Here is a 13,763-nt window from a genome sequence, read left to right as displayed (position 1 = left end):
CTCTTTTCATACATACTTCAACTTATCTATGCTGTTCTAATAAAAAAAAAGTCATGGGATACCCCACTGATTGGAAATTATATGATTACAAAATATGCAAATATTCTGGCACATATAAAAGTGACCGTTAGGCAGAATTCATTTTAAACAAGTGTGCTTCTCACTTCCTGAATGACAAGCACATAGAAACAACTAACAGGCTTTGAGTGGGGAATGCGAGTTGGAGGTCATGGGGCATAATATCTGCGCATGAATTACAGATTCCAAAGTCAATGACTGACAATGTTCTGTGGAAGAAATGAAAGTCCAAAGATAACACAAGCCCAAGAAATGCCCATGCTTCTGTCATTCACCATATAAAATGGCAAAGGATGGGGGTTAATATGTGCTGAGATGGCTGATTACCTCATCTCACCATCAGACCCGTAAAGAATCTGAGTCTGGAGCTGCAACCAACCCCAAACAAATCTCTACATGTTTCCACAAAATGTAGATGCCATGAACTATTGTGGAAAAGCTATAGTCAACAAGCATTTGATAACAAAATATTCAGACATAACTTGTAGATCCCTGATAAATCTTTACAGACACCCAGGTGTCCTCACAACACAGTTTGAGAAACACTATTTATATCATTTACAGAACCCCAAAAGCTATTACTGCTCAGAAAACTATATCGGACTGTACAATTACCCTTGTCTCTCTCATTCTCCATGACCTTGAGTGTGGCACCAACCAATTGGTATGTTATTCTGGTGTTACTATTACCCATATGAAATTTCTTACATTTATCAATTTCAAACTTTAATTTCCACTACTCAGACAATCTACCCATTTTTTCTAGGTCTTATTGCAGTAGTATACCTTGATTCCTGTCATTAACCAACAACACAACTTTTGGCTCATCTGCAAACTTAGACAATAAACTTGATATGTCTTGATCAACATCATTAAAAAATATCGAAAACAACAATGGCCCCAGCACTGAACCCTGGGGAACCCCTCTAATAATATTATTCCAAGAAGAGCACTGCCCATTTATAATCATTCTCTCTTCTGCCACTCAACCATCCCTTTATCCTTAGCAGTAACTTGACCCAGTGCAACAATGCAAAACATTATTGTTTTCTGTATTTATCAATGATATTGATGAAGGTATATCAGGCTTGATGTCTAAGTTTGCAGACGATACAAAAGATTGGCAGGGCTGTTAATGAGAGTATTGGCAGTACACTACTGCAACAGGATCTAGAAAAGTTTAACATTGACAAATGCAAAGTACTGCATATGGGTAGCAATAACCCCAGAGGTACTACACTCTGAGTAGTGGAGAATGAAAAAGACCTCGGGTTTATTGTGCAGTCAGATAAGATGTTTTCTGAGCAATGCAGGCAGGCTGCCAGAACAGCTAATGGGATCTCGCTAATGATGTACAGTAATTTTGCTATCAGGTATAAGAAGGTGATTATCCCTTTGTGTAAGGCAATGGTCAGGCCACAACTTGAGTACTGCATACAGGTATGGAGGCCTCATTTAGGAAGGCTGTGGAACTGTTGGAACAAGTACAGAGAAGAAATGAGATTGGTGAGAGGAAAGAAAGGGTCCTCTTATAATCCCGTCAGCATTGAGCAAGCTCAATGCTGATGGGATTCTTCCTGTTGCTCAGATTACACACCTGAGGGGGCATAAATTCAAATTGAGAAAAGACAGTTGCAGAACAGATGATGCATAGAAATTTGCCTTTAGACAGCGAGTGGTTGATTGCTGGAAAAAACTTCCATGTGTCGTTGTAAAGTTGACAGCTTAAATAAATTTAAGGAAGAACTAGACAAACATTTGGAGTGAATGGATGGGTGAAATGGGAAGTTTTTTTTTTTTTTTTTTTTTTGGCTGATGCTATATAAGTGTGCTATATGTCTGGCATATATCATATGCCTCTAGTAATGCTCCAATATGTTATTATTGTTATTTTTGGCGCAAGGGCTGCTCAGGCAATATTGCATCACTCCAATATGTACAGCAGTCGTTCATGTGGAAGTGTTAAAAGCTTTACTGAAATCTAATTATATAATGTCAAAATTATTTTTTGCATTCAGTTTCTTAGTTACTGCATCACGGTAGCTAATAAGTTTGTTCAGACAAGATCTTTCCTTAACAAATCGATGCTGTGATTTGTGTATAACTGCATTTTCATCAACATGACCCTGCAATACTTCTTTAACTACAAATGCCATTATTTTCCCTGGAAGAGAAGTCAACCTTACAGGCCTATAATTATTCACTTCACCCTTTGATTTCCTTTGTATATAAGAAAGACAATCACACATCTACATGAAACTCTCCTGAAACCAAGGATACTCTCATAATTATTGCCAAAGGTTTGTTTATCTCTTTTGCTGCTTCTTTTACTATGATTGCATAGATTCAATCAGTCCCAGGTGCCTTATTTATTTTAGCTTCAACAATTTCTTCTCAGTAATCACAAAATCATTCAGCTCCCCCTTAACTTCGTATACTTATTCACTACAGGAGAATTCCCCACATGCAAAAAAATTCTCTACTGAAAGGGTTATGGTTATTATTTGGTTTTTAGGAGCATTAGCAACTAAGGCCATATTGCTCCGGGGATATGCGGTGGTCATTCCCTGACCTTTCCGCATCCTCCGTATTTGGTGGGCATGGGCTCGAACCCCGGTCTAATCAAGAAGTGTGTGCTACGCACTGCTGCTCCTGCCCACCTGGCTACGGAGGCACCACTGAAAGAGTTAAATGCAAGAATATTTGAAAACTGATTTTAGAAGCATACAAAGCACAATAAAAAAAAGTTAATTGACTGGCTTTGTATCTTGAAATTGTGGTATTCCAATATGTTTGGTGACTCATCTAGACATAGTAATGCATGAAAAACCATTTGAAAACCTTTTCCCTTTACCCTTGACAGTAGAATATCATTAAGTAAATCCAACATCAATATATAATGATCACTGCCACCCACTAGTTCTTTTATCTGGAAAGTATTGATATCCACTATTAGCATCAGTAGAGGCATATGATGCAAGAAAGCAAGCTTATGCAGCATCATCCAAAAAAAACTCCCCAATTCGCTCCAAAAGTCTGTCCAGTTCTTCCTTGAATTTATTTATGCTATCAACTTCCATGACAGATGGAAGTTTGTTCAAACAATCAACCTAAAGCTTCCATGACAGATGGAAGTTTGTTCAAACAATCAACACTAGCTAAAGGCAAATTTATGCACATTTTCTCTAAAACTCTACTAAAAGCTACTAGGAAGCTAGTAGCTACTCTGGAAGCTACTAGGCTTTACATACCAACTAAGAAATATTGTTCAAGGTTTAAGCCTAAATGGATGTCAGATGAACTAATGAGACATATGGCAGAGAAGAAAAATGCATGGGATACATACAAATTAACACATGACACAGAAGCCTATGATAGATACAAGTTGATCTGTAACCAAATTACAAAGGAGATTAGGCAGGCGAAGGCAGATTACGAGAAATCTTTGGCAAGGGAAGCAAAGAAAAACAGCAAAGAGTTCTTTACTTATGTAAACTCTAGAAGGAAGGGGATGAATCAGATTGGTCCACTTGATATCGATCGGTCAACTGTTGATGATCCTGCTCAAGTAGCTAACAAACTAAATGAATATTTTGCATTGACATTCACACATGAGGAGTTATTCAGCGAGGGGAATGCCAGAGATGTATTCAACTCTGGCAGTAATCTAGAGAATCTTGTAATAACTGAGAGTAAAGTGAAGGAGAAATTGTTGAAGATAAACACAAGAAAGGCACCTGGGGTGGATGGGATCTATCCAGTTATATTAAAGGAGGCAGCAAAGAAAGTAAGCAAACCCTTAGCCATAATTATGAGAGCTTCCGTGGGTCCATGGGTACCTCCCCTGAGTCCAAGGAGATGTGCAAATGTGACCCCAATTCACAAAGGAGGATCAAAGGCTGACACAAGTAATTATAGACCTGTGAGTTTAACTTCTGTTCCTGGAAAATTAATGGAGGCACTGGTTAAAGAAGCACTGCAGGATCATCTAGACAGGACTTCAGTTATAGCTCGGACACAGCATGGTTTTATTAAGGGGAAGTCTTACCTGACCAATTTGATTGGATTTTGCCTGACCAATTTTGCCTGACCAATGCATCAAATGCCTCTACTTTTTTATTTTTTATTTTTTTTGGCTGATGCTGCATAAGCTTGCTTTCATGCATCAAATGCCTCTACTAATGCTAACTCTCTTTCTTCAATTTGAATTGAGGAAAGACAGTTGTAGAATAGATGTGTGGAAGTTTGATAATATGTTATTGATAATAAGATCATGGTATTGATAATCATGCAATTGATACTGATCATGATCTTGTATTGGAGGATTTTAACTTTCCAGATATTGATTGAAACTTGTGGATTTGTCACTCGCATGCTAGCAAGACTTTTGTGGATTTATTGGAGGATTGTTTTCTACAGCAGCATGTTCGGGAGGCAACTAGAGGGAGTAATACTCTTGATCTGGTTATCGGTAGTGATTCTTCGTGCATTAAGGATTTGCAGATAAAGGAACCACTAGATGGCAGTATCACAGTGTGCTGAAGTGGGATTTACTTAAAGAGTTAACTACCATCAAGGGTAAAGGGAAGGGTTTTTGTTTTCTTAAAGGTGACTACAGTGTTCTCAGACAGTTTTTAAATTCTATACAGTGGGATCAACTGATGATGTTACCAACGGTGAATCTAAATGGGACGCCTTCAGGGATCTTGGAGGCTACTAGGCTTTTCATACCAACTAAGAAATACTGTTCAAGATTCAGGCCTAAATGGATGCCAGATGAATTAATGAGGCTCATGGCAGAGAAAAAAAAATGCGTGGGATGAATATAAATTATCAGGTGACACAGAAGCCTACAGCAGATATAAGCTAGTCTGTAATCAAATCACAAAGGAGGTTAGGCAGGCAAAGGCAGATTACAAGAAATCTTTGGCAAAGGACACAAAGAAAAACAGCAAAGCATTCTTTACTTATGTAAACTCTAGAAGGGAGGGGATGAATCGGATTGGTCCACTTAATGTAGATGGTTCAACTATTGATGATCCTGCACAAGTAGCTGATAAACTGAATAAGTATTTTACATCTAAATTCAAACATGAGGAATTCTGTAAGGAAGGGGGGAACAGAAGTTTATCAAACTCTAACAGGGAGTTAAGTGATTTTGGATTAACTGAGAGCCCAGTGGAGGAGAATCTGTTGAAGCTAAACATAAAAAAGGCACCTGGGGCAGATGGAATCTATCCAGTTATATTGAAGGAGGCAGCAAGGAAAGTAAGCAAACCCTTAGCCATAATTATGAGAGCTTCCTTGGACTGAGTGGAGGTGCCCATAGACTGTAGTTGTGCCAATGTGACCTCAATTCACAAAGGGGGTGAAAAGGGTGACACAAATAATTATAGACCTGTTAGTTTAATTTCTGATTCGGGGAAAATAATGGAGTCACTATTTAAAGAGGTGATACAGGATCACCTAGACAAGGCTGCAATAATAGTTCAGATACAGTATGGGTTTGTTAAGGGGAAGTCTTGTCTGACCAATGTGATTGGATACTACGATGTGGTCACCAAGAAACTGGATGCAAAAAATAATTTTTATATCATATACTTGGATTTCAGGAAAGCTTTTGATACTGTTGCACATGGAAGACTGCTGTACAAATTGGAGCAGTTGGCATTAAGGGCAAGTTGCTGCAATGAATAAATGGATGGTTGAGTGGGACATCGCAGAGAGTGGTAATAAATGGGCACTGATCTACATGGACTAATGTTATTAGTGGAGTCCCCCAGGGTTCGGTGCTGGGTCCATTGTTGTTTTGTGTATTTATCAATGATATCGATGAAGGTATATTAGGCTTAATGTCCAAGTTTGCAGATGATACAAAGATTGGCAGGGTTGTCAATGACAGTAAAGACAGTATGCTACTGCAACAGGATCTAGAAAAGTTGAGCAGATGAACTGAGGGATGGCAACTCAAGTTTAACATTGACATATGCAAAGTGCTGCATATGGGTAGCAGTAACCCTACAGTAACATACCAACTGTGTTTACTACACTCAGGATAGTGGACAATGAAAAAAGAACTGAGAGTAATTGTGCAATCAGATATGAAGTTTTCTGAGCAGTGCAAAAAGGCATCAAGTTTAGCTCATGGGGTCTTGTCAATGATATATAGGAATGTTGCTAGCAGAGTTAAGGAGGTGATTATCCCCTTGTATAAGGCAATGGTCAGGTCACACCTTGAGTACTGCGTACAGGTCTGGAGGTCTCATTTTAGGAAGAATGCAGAGTTGCTAGAATGAGTACAGAGAAGGGCAACAAGATTGGTGAGAGGAACAAAGGGGTGTGCTTATAAAGAAAGGCTTAAGTTCTAAAAGTTGCAGCATATAGAGAGTAGGCACCTGCAAGGTGATCTGATTGGGGTGTATAAGGTCTTGAATGGTTTGAGCAGGCTCAATGCTGACAGGATACTTCTGCCTGCTCAGATTAAGAACCTGAGGGGGCATAGATTCAGATTGAGGAAAAACTGTTGTAGAACAGATGTGCAGGAGTTTGGCTTTAGCTAGTGGGTAGTTGATTGGTGGAACAGACTTTCATCTGTTGTTGTGGAAGTTGATGGCTTAAATAAATTTAAGGTTGAACTAGACAAACATTTGGAGTGACCAGATGGGGAAATGGAAAGGATTTTTTTTTTTTTTCGCTGATGCTGTATAAGCTTCCTTTCTTTCATCAAATGCCTCAACTGATGCTAATGATATTGATCATGCTATTGATAATAAGATCATGGGGATTTCTTTCTGTCACTGCCTCTATAACATACTGGTGCAGAAAACAGTCATCCAGTAACTCCATAAAAAAAGTTTTGCTACTTTGTGAGGGATTTTAACTTTCCAGATATTGACTAGAATTTGTGAGCAAATTCTAGTCAATATCTGGAAAGTTAAAATCCCCCATTATAAGATATTCTGATTTGCTGGTCCATTCTATTTGTCTATACAATTGTTTGTTATACTCATCATAGTCATTTAGCCTAGAACATAGTTCTATTCTTTTTTGTTTTCCCAGTGTTTATCACACCAAACTGTCTCAACAATGCACTGGTTACACAAATCATCTGGGTGCACCACCTTGGATCCTGTACATTTCTTAACTGTAAGCATCCCCCACCACTTCTGTCCTGTCTATGTGTCCACACCGTTTTCACCATATTCAAATTTTGTATCCCTTAGGTCTGAGTGGCACTATGTTTCTGATATTCCAACAATATCTTCATGAATGGTTTATGACTTAAGCAATATTCAAATTTTTGTTTACTATACTCCTGGCATTAAGTGCAAAAGCAAGTATATATGTACCTGCATTTGCTCTTAAGTAATTCTAAAACAGTAATATATAGGAATTTTGCTAGCAGGGACAGGAAGGTGATTATCCCGTTATACAAGGCAATGTTAAGGCCACACCTAGAGTACAGTGTACAGGTCTGGAGGCCTCATTTTATGACGGATGTAGAGTTGCTAGAACGAGTACAAAGAAGGGCAACAAGATTGGTGAGGGGGAACAAAGAGGTGCTCTTACCAAGAAAGGCTTCAGTTCTGCAAATTGCAGTGCCTGGAGAGTAGGCACCTGCAAGGTGATCTGATTGAGGTGTATAAGGCCTTGAATGAGATGAGCAAGCTGAATGTTGATGGGATTCTTCCTCTTGCTCAGAATAAGAACTTGAGGGGGCACAGATTCAAATTGAGGAAATAAAGTTGTAGAATAGATGTGCGGAAATTTGCCTTTAGCCAACGGATAGTTGATTTGTGGAACAGACTTCCATCTTTTGTTGTTGGGGAAATTTGATAGCCAAAATAAATTTAAGGCTGAGCTGGACAGGCATTTGGAAAGAATGGAGGGTTGAAATGGGAGGGGTTTTTTTTTTTTGGCTGTTGTTGCATAAGCTTTCTTTCTTGCATCGTATGCCTCTACTAATGCTAATACAGCTCATCCAATTATTAGAATTGTCTAATAAGTGGGCTATATCAGAATTACAGCCCATGTACTAATCAACTGCTAATACGTGGTACCAGTAGGAGTCCGAGCAGGCCTTTTAAACTCTGGCACTTTACTTTTCAGACTGTTGCATATGCCAACAGAAGCAGGACAAGAATCAGTTTTACCTCTGCTTGAGACTGCTGCTAAACTAGTAGTTAGTGTATCCACCAAACTATATTTTTCAACATACCTGATATTGCTTTGATAGTTAACAAACATATGCCAACAGAAGCAGCACAAGAATCAATTTTACCTCTGCTTGAGACTGCTGCCAAACTAGTAGTTGGTGTATCCCCCGAACTAGATTTTTCAACCTACCTGATATTGCCTTGATAGTTAACAAACAGTCTTGCACCCCCTTCTATTGAAGTATATACCCCATCCTTGTTCAAGCTTGTCTGTCTGCCTCTCACAGTAACGGAAAGACCACTAGCGTGAGTATGTGAGATTTATCTGTGTATCTATTGCATATTGTTAGTTTCTTCTGTGTTTTGCTTAACATAATATTGTTAAAATGTTCAAGCAGAAGCAAAGGAGGTATTTGAATTAACCTGAAAATTTCTTCTACATGTGTGGACAGTTTATAACAAAAACTCAGAGGAATAAAATTTACAGAATTAATAAACATGCATATTCTTTGTACTTTGGTTCAAGATTGTTATCACAAAAAAAACTTGGGCTTTACATATGTGCTATATTATCTATACCACAATTCTGAGGAAGTGGTTAACTAGGAAAATTAAAAGTATGACTTTGCTATTTCTATGATGTAATAAAGAACTACACAGCCACAGTGGCAATTGCTATTTCTGATTGACAAAAATATCAGAGACATCCAAAAAAAAGCAAGCACAGCATCAAATATCCTAACATATCATCTATAATAAGGTGCATTCTTCAGAATGAAGATCTGCCAATACCAGATGCCACCAAATAATGAGATAAACAAAGCAGTGATGATTATAGTGAGGATTCTTGCTGTAAAGACTCTGATGGACTATCCACTTCAACCAATTTGGAATTCCAATACTAATGACTTGAGAGAACCAAAAAATTATAATGCCACTGCACTTGGTTGGTTGTTATAGGGTTTTAGGAGCATTAGGCCTTGAGGTCCTTGAGGTTGTCACAGACATTCTCTCAGATATGCCAGACAAGCTGTACTTGCTACCTGGGAGTCTAAAACGCTGATGGAACTGATATTCGGGTGACACTCAAGTCAAGTGGACCCAATTTCGGCGAAGTCCGGACGGTCTATGACAGCCAAATTCTCTGCTTGCACCTTCACGATGGTGGGACTGTTAGTAATCCTGGGTATAACCTCCATGCACAAGTACATGGTGGGTGACCACCCAGGTGTGAACCAACGTAAGCAGGGGTCAAGGTGTGGCACCCACACCACATGGAGGAATTCCGCCCCTCTATGTTACCAGGCAGTACTAGGTGGTAGACGACTCTCATCAACCGGTGAAATACCACCACTTTGCTTATTGGAGGCTTGAAGTGGTGGAACCATGTTTAGTCTCTAGAGCTAAGGTCCGGCCAACCCTTCCCTATCTCTTCCATCATGCAGTATGATTGATGACTTTTGAGGTTATGATGAATGTCGTGGCAAGATCCAATATTCCTTACATTTCGAGGGTACAGCTCTAAAACGGTGTTCGCAGGCCGACCGCTAGTTAGTACACCGGACCAAACCTATTGGTAACTCTCTAGGAGGCTTCCGGATCAGCTAGTGTATAATCTTGCTACCTATACTCTGCCAGTTAGTGACTGGAGGGAGTCCGAGTGGTGTGTATGCGGGGAGCATTGTCGAGGCCACGTTATGTCAAGGATCTGGATATATTCTTACCACATATCCAAAAATTTCATTACTTCATTCAGCATGTCCCACACACTTTTTCTTACTATTGAATACACCATGAATTGTCAAAATAATAGAGCAAGCTTATCTGCGAAAAGATCTAAACCTCCCAAGGACTTCCTAATTCATTTCACAAATATACGTGGTCTCAATTCTAATCTCAACGTTGTCCATTTCCACTTGCAGTCTTCCAAACCCCATGTACTTTTTCTGACTGAATCTCAGTTATCAGTTGATTCAACTACTGCTTATCTCAGATGTCCAAATTATTTGCTGTATGATTCCTTTCGCCTCAAAGGTGGTACTTGTGCATATGTCTGTTCTGATATTCCCTGTCAGAGACTTGGCGATTTGGAATCTCCTCTCTTTGATCTTCTCTGGCTTAAAATCTCTCTACCTCACTGTGTCAAATTCATCTGTTGTCTCTACCGTTCTCCCAACTCCACTAATCACTTGGAGCTCTTTGACTTCCTCTCTTTGCAACTTGACTTTCTCCAGTCCAACTTTCCTAACAGTGAGGTAATTTTCCTTGGTGATTTTAATGTTCACAACTCCAGCTGGCTTCCGTTTTCTAGTCACACCGACCCAGCAGGTCGAGATGCTGAGGCTTTTGCAATTACTAATGACCTAGCACAGATTGTTCATTTACCTACAATACCGAACAATCCTAATCATACAGCCAATACGCTTGATCTTTTTCTCACAAACAACCCTTCTAAGTACAAGGTCGAAGTGAGAGGTCCTTTAGGCACTTCAGATCACAACTTGGTGATTGTCTCTTCTCCAATGGAACCTTTATCTCATGGCTATTCCCAAACTCGTGTTGTTTGACATTACAAGAATGCAAAATGGGATGACCTGCGAGACTTCTTTTCTTCTTTTCCTTGGTCTGATTACTGTTTCAAAACTATGTCAATGTTTGCTCAGATCGTGTCAGTGAAATTATTCTTGCAGGAATGGAATCCTTTATCCCACACTCCACTTTAAAATCCCGTCCTTTATCTAAACCTTGGTTTTCCAATAAATGTGCTAAGGCTGTCCAAGAGAAGAATGTTGCATATCGTAATTGGCTTGTTTCTAATTCTTCAGTTTCATTTTCTGCCTACACCAAAGCTCGCAACAATTGTAAAGCAGTTATTAATCAGTCCAAACTAGAGTTTGAACAGGCTAAGAGTAGAAAACTTGCTTCTTGTCCTAATGGTAGCTGAGCATTCTGGTCTCTTGCCAAAGCTATTGGCCGCAACTTTTGCCCATCTCTGCTCCCACCTCTGTCCAAACCAGATGGTTCTGTTGTCACTTCAGCCAAGGATAAAGCTGACCTGCTAGCATCCCATTTTTCTTCCAGCTCATGTATTAATGATCTTGGTAAAACACCTCCCACCATTCCTAACACGCTCCATTCAATGCCTCCTGTGGTCTTCCGTCAAAAGGATGTCAGAATGATTTTGATAAATCTCAATGGTAAGAGAGCTCCAGATCCTGATGATATTTCTCCACTTGTTCTCAAAACCTGTGCTCCTGAACTTACTCCTCTTCTTTGCCACCTTTTTTCACTTTCTTATTCCAAAGGTGTTTTTCCTCATGCTTGTAAATTTGCTCATATTCAGTCAGTTTCTAAAAAGGATGACAAGTCCCTCCCATCCAATTATCGTCCCATTGCAATTACTTCTACTCTTTCTAAAGTAATGGAGAAATCAATTAACTGCCAACTCTTAAACTACCTAGAAACCTTCCATCTGATCAACGATCGCCAGTATGGATTCCGTCAGTGTCTATCCACTGGTGATATTGTGGCTTATGTTACCCATTTATGGATTAATTCAATGGAAAGGTTCGGTGAAACCCAAGTAGTTGCTCTTGACATCTCAAAGGCTTTTGATTGTGTTTGGCATAAAGGTCTTCTAAACAAGCTTCCATCTTATGGTTTGCCAACTGTTTTTAGTAATTGGTTATCCAGTTTTCTCTCTGATCGCTCACTGAGGGTGATGGTAGATGGCTCTCTGTCTTCTAACTTCTCCACTAATGCCGGTGTCCCCCAAGGTTCAGTTCTTTCCCCCACTCTTTTCCTCTTGTATATCAATAACCTCTTCCATTGACTGGAAATCCTATCCATAGTTTTGCCGATGATAGCACATTGCATTCCACTTTCCATTTTGAGAAACCTTGTCCTGCTCAATCAGCTTCAAGTTCTCGAAAATCTGCTGCCAATTCCTTAAATGCAGATCTTCAGGTAATTCTCCAGTGGGGCAAAGACAACTTAGTTGATTTCAACCCTTCTAAAACTCAGTCTTGTCTTATATCTCGCAAAAAGGATTCTTCTGCTCCTATGCTTATCTTTAGTGACACTCCAATTTCTAGGCAAAATGATATATCTCTTTTGGGGATTACCCTGACTTCTAATCTCTCTTGGCACAAGCACATTACAAATATTGCTTCCTCTGCATCTAAAAAACTTGGTTTTCTCTTTCGCTCTCGGCGTTACTTTTCTTCCAAACAGCTGCTCACTCTGTATAAATCGCAAATCCGCCCTGCCATGGAATATTGTTCCCACATCTGGGGTGGTGCCCCCAAAACCTCTCTCAGGCTTCTTGATTCCATTCAGAAGAGGGCAGTTAGGTTAATTAATGATTCATCTCTAACAGAGTCTCTCCACTCGCTTTCTCATAGACACACTGTTTCTGCTGCATGCCTCTTCTACAGATACTTCCATGGACACTGTTCTTCTGAATTGGCTTCTATAATTCCTGCTTTCTCTTTCAAAACAGTCCGAACACGTGCCGCCACCAGCCAACATCCATTTACTGTCCAACTTCAAACCCACAGAACCAACTTTTCATCTTCCTCATTTATTCATTCAACTGCCGTTTTCTGGAACAACCTTCCTTCATACGTATTTCCTGAAAATTACAATCTACAGAAGTTCAAGTCCAATGTCAACAAATATCTTCTTTCGTCTTCTCAACCTCCAACCCAAGCACGGTACTAAGTACTATAGGTTCTAATACCTCTCGTGTTTGGGGTTCACATAAAAAAAAAAACTAAAATTAGCCCATATTGTGCCATATATTATGTCTATATGCAGGTGTTCTGTGGTCAATTTGACCATTTACTAGACAAAAACTTTACTTTTTCTCTTGCCAAGTTGCCAGGGAAAAAATCATGCTACACCAACTAGCCCAACCATGCTGTGAAAAAGGCCCATAAAAATTCCTTGCATCATTGACAGGATTCAAACTTGGGTCTTTTTTACCTGGTATGGGGAGAACTGTGCTCATACCAACTGTGCTGCCTATGAGGGGTCCCCGCCATACTTAATTAAGCAAGAAGGGTTGCATGGCAGCTCATGATTTAAACTTATCTAAAGAGCAAGTAGAACTCCTTGGTTCCGCATTACAACAGTAGAAGTTACTTGAAACATGAACTAAAATTACAGTATATTGAAAAGTGTTTTCAAAATATTTCATTATTGAAGACACGTGTTTCTGTACAGATATTAGTTAGCAGTCTTCTAGGCAAACGGGGGATTGAACACAATCATAAAAAATTACATATATTTATTGATACCTCAAAATTAAGTTCAAAAGCAGTTTTGCTGCACGATGGAAATGAATTCCCGCCAGTTTCCTCTACTTAATGCTGTTGACTTAAGAGAAACATATGAAAGTATACCAAAGATCCTTAGTGCACTAAATTATCACAACTTTGCTTGCAATGTCTATGATGGCCTTGAGGTAATTGGATTACCCACTGTTCTAAAAAGAGGTTTCACAAATTACTGTCATGCAACAGAATA

At 39.3% G+C, this 13,763-nt stretch overlaps 1 protein-coding gene across 1 annotated transcript in view; it reads right to left on the bottom strand.

Moving 5' to 3' along the window:
* Positions 1-13,763, bottom strand: part of LOC150091517 (uncharacterized) — a 205,968-nt gene that overhangs the window by 189,453 nt on the left and 2,752 nt on the right. The window lies entirely within an intron of this gene.

The sequence above is a fragment of the Mastigoproctus giganteus genome, chromosome 1 (assembly GCF_048544385.1).
Source record: "Mastigoproctus giganteus isolate SK-2022 chromosome 1, ASM4854438v1, whole genome shotgun sequence".
Taxonomy (NCBI): domain Eukaryota; kingdom Metazoa; phylum Arthropoda; class Arachnida; order Uropygi; family Thelyphonidae; genus Mastigoproctus; species Mastigoproctus giganteus.
The sequence above is the reverse complement of the archived record's forward strand: the minus strand, read 5'-3'. Positions and strand labels throughout refer to the sequence as shown.